Source organism: Sesamum indicum, linkage group LG4 (assembly GCF_026168435.1).
Source record: "Sesamum indicum cultivar Baizhima isolate 11 linkage group LG4, ASM2616843v1, whole genome shotgun sequence".
In the NCBI taxonomy this organism is placed as follows: Eukaryota; Viridiplantae; Streptophyta; class Magnoliopsida; order Lamiales; family Pedaliaceae; genus Sesamum; species Sesamum indicum.
In genome coordinates, this window is record NC_142660.1 from 5494007 (window position 1) to 5497882 (window position 3876).

The window sequence follows — 3876 nt, forward strand, 5'->3', positions numbered from 1 at the left end:
TATGCAGTTACCACATCCATGAGCTGCATTTGCAGCTGTTCAATTACTGATAAACTAATAAAAAATCTAAGTGTGGTTGCATCCACTACAGGTGAATATGTTTTAGTATAATCAATTCTGGGCTTTTGAATAAAACTTTGGGCCACAAGTCTAACTTTGTACCTTACAACTTCATTTCGTTCATTTCTCTTGTGTATAAACACCCACTTATAACCAACAGGTTTGACATCTTTTGGTGTTGGAATTATTGGTCCAAATACTTCTCACTTATTTAGCGAGTCTAGCTCATCTTGTATGGCCTTTTTCCAACTTTTCCAATCATTTCGATGTCTACATTCCTCCATAGTTTGAGGGATCATTTTCATCTTCATCCATGATTTGGACGGCTACAGAATAGGCAAAAATATCATTCATTTCAATTTCTTTTCGATACCAACGTAAACTGTTATGAGCATAATTAATAGACATCTCGTAACTGTCCTCGAATCTTGCTCATTACTTTTACAATTATCAGATAAAACTGCTTCAGGAGTTTTATCCTTAGAGACACTAGTGGTCACATTAGCATCGTGATTAATTGAGACGATATGTTCCTTTCTCTTTCAAGGATTTGCATCTTTAGAGCCAAGTGGTCTACCACGCTTGCGGCGTACTTGTGACTCAGATGCGTTTGATTTATTGAGAATTGCTTCAGGGACTTCTAAACGAGCTGAAACATTTTCAGCCGAAATATATGATTTTGTGACCTTTTTGGTATCTATCAATGCTTCTGGTAGCCTATTTGCAACACTTTGCAAATGTATGATCCGTTGAACTTCAAGTTCACTATCATTTGTCCGTGGATCCATAAAAGATATAGATATTGTATTCCATGCAATATCTTTCCTTTTAATCTCCTTATCTACTCTCCCTAATGCGGGGAATACTCTCTCATTAAATTGACAATCCAAGTACCTAGCAGTGAATTGATCATCGATCATTGATTCAAGATACTTAATAATTGAGGGAGACTCAAAACCAACGTAAATTCTCAGTCCCCGTTGTGGCCCCATTTTAGTTTGTTGAGGAGGGGGTATCGAGACATACACCGCACAACCAAACTCCTTTAAATGAGATATATTTGGTTCTCTTTCGGAGACCAATTGTAATGGAGAAAATTTATGGTAAGCGGTAGGTCTAAGACGAATTAGAGCCGCTGCATGCAATATTGCATGCCCCCCCCCGATGAAGGCAATTTTGACCTCATCAATAAGGGTCTAGCTATTAATTGTAACCGCTTAATTAACGACTTTGCCAGGCCGTTTTGAGTATGTACATGAGCAACTGGATGCTCCACAATTATCCAATTGATCGACAATAATCATTGAAGGATTTAAAAGTAAATTCTCCCGCATTATCTAACCTTATCCTTTTAATAGGATAATCAGAAAAATGAGCTCTCAATTTAATAATTTGGGCTAATAGTCCTGCAAAAGCAACATTTCGTGTTGACAACAAGCTTACATGTGACCAACGTGTTGATGCGTCAATCAACACCATAAAGTATTTAAATGGGCCACATGACGGTGTTATTGGCCCGCATATGTCTCCTTGAATTCGTTCAAGAAACATAGGAGATTCTACATTCACTTTTGTCATAGATGGCTTTGTAATTAATTTTCCAAGAGAACAAGCCGAACATATAAAATCACTTTTAACAAGGAACTTCAGGTCCTTTAGTGGGTGTCCATGTGAATTTTCAATGATCTTATACATCATTGCTTTACCTGGGTGGCTAAGTCTATCATGCCACAAAGTAAAAATACTTTGATCAACTAACTTCGGGTTAGTGATACTATGTGTTTCAACGGAGCTTATCAAGTGCCATATAAACCAAAAGTATATGTTCTCATTCTTTCTAAAACTTGCTTCTGGTCAGTTTTATATGTTGTAAGGCACATATATTCGATACTATTTTTATTCATGGTTTCAATATGAAAACCATTTTGTTGAATGTCCTTAAAACTCAATAAGTTCCTTTGTGATTTACTAGAATATAATGCATCATTGATATGTAATCTTGTTCCTTCAGGTAACAAGATTGTAGCTCTTCCGAAGCCTTCAATAAGATTACTAACTCCTGAAATAGTACTCACATTTGTTCTTGTCATTAACAAGTTTGAGAAAAATTTCTTGTTTCTCAGAATTGTATGCGTAGTTGCACTATCAACAAGACAATATTCCTTGTCATTGAGATTTGTAATGGCTTAATCCATTCTATATAAATGTAATAGATATATAATAAGTAAAAGAAACACTTCATTCATAAAATATAAAAACATTACAAGATTAAAAGAAATACCCTAACAATGAAAGTAAACATAACTAAATAATAGAAACATACTAATGACATATGAGACAAATCTAATCAACAAGCATGTCGAAATCCTCAGTAATGTCACCAACTGTAAGGGCAGCTCAGGGAGATTTTTGTCATCGTTTTCAATAGACTGAAAAAAATCTGAAGCATCCATGTGGGTATTGCCTGAGATTCCAGGCTCAACAAAATTAGTCTCAACTTCTTTACCCTTCACTTTTACAGAAGCCTGATATAATTTGACCAGTGTTGTGCCCTACGATAGGTATGGGACCAATGCCCAGACATCCCACATCTATAGCAAAGATCTTCATTTGTAGTTTTCTCTTGTTGATTCTTTGCCTTATTCCCATGTTCTTCTGAATATTGGGATTAATCCATGTATTACCACGACCATTACCGCGACCACGACCACGACCATAAGAATGGCCTCACGGTGGGCCATGGTATCGACCCGCCCCTTTCGTGAAGAAGTAGCATTTGCTTCAGGCAATGCCGTTGAGATTTTAGGAAGTGGTTTGGAACCAGTGGGTCGGGTGTGATGGTTATTCAACAAAAGCTGATTATTTTCTTCTGCAATAAGCAGGCATGAAATCAACTCTGAGTAGGTTTTGAACCCACGTTCCCTATACTGTTGTTGGAGTACAAGGTTGAATGCATGAAAAGTAGAAAATATTTTTTCCAACATTTGTTCATCCGTCACATCTTCTCCACATAACCTCAAGTTTGATACAATTCAAAACATTTCAGAATTATATTTAGCAATCGTTTTGAAATCCTGCAGTCGCAATTGTATCTACTCATATCTTGCACGTGGTAAGATAACAGTCTTTTGATGGTCAAATCGATCCTTTAAACTCTTCCAGAGTTGAAAAGGACTTTTGACTGTTAAACATTGAGACTTCAGGCTCTCATGAAGATGATGACGAAGCAAAATCATTGCTTTAGCACAGTCTTGCTCAGAAGCAATAGTATTTTCTTTTATTGTTTCTCCCAATTTGCTACTTGCCAAATGTAGTTCGGCATCAAGAACCCATGATAGGTAGTTTTTTCCAAAAACATCAACAGCAACGAAATCCAATTTTGTGAGATTGGCCATTAAGCTACAACAAGTTAATATGCACTTTTAGCATAATATTCAACATATACATAAAAGTAAAATAATATGTATTACACATGATATAAAGTAAAAATGACATTAAATATTACTAACATTAAGTTACATATAAGTTACCATGTAATTAGTATGAATTATTATGGCATGCATACATGGAATTAAATATATTTAAGTTTGGCTTAAATCTTATAATGTTACAAATAGCAATTAAATGGTATTCATGCCAAAATCATTTTCTTAACAAATAAATTTTGTTGCACATAAATATATTAGCAAAACATGCAAAATACATACATGGGCATATGAAAGAAAACTATGTGGGCAAAGTTAGTAAAATTAACTTCAAGTTAGTCATATAACGATAGATATAACAACGAAAAATTATCACAAATCAAATAAATAA

General features: G+C 35.0%; 1 pseudogene; it reads right to left on the reverse strand.

Annotated features, from left to right (window-relative positions):
* Positions 1–602: 602 nt before the first annotated feature.
* On the reverse strand, positions 603–3455 carry LOC148788313 (uncharacterized; annotated as a pseudogene).
* Positions 3456–3876: the final 421 nt, after the last annotated feature.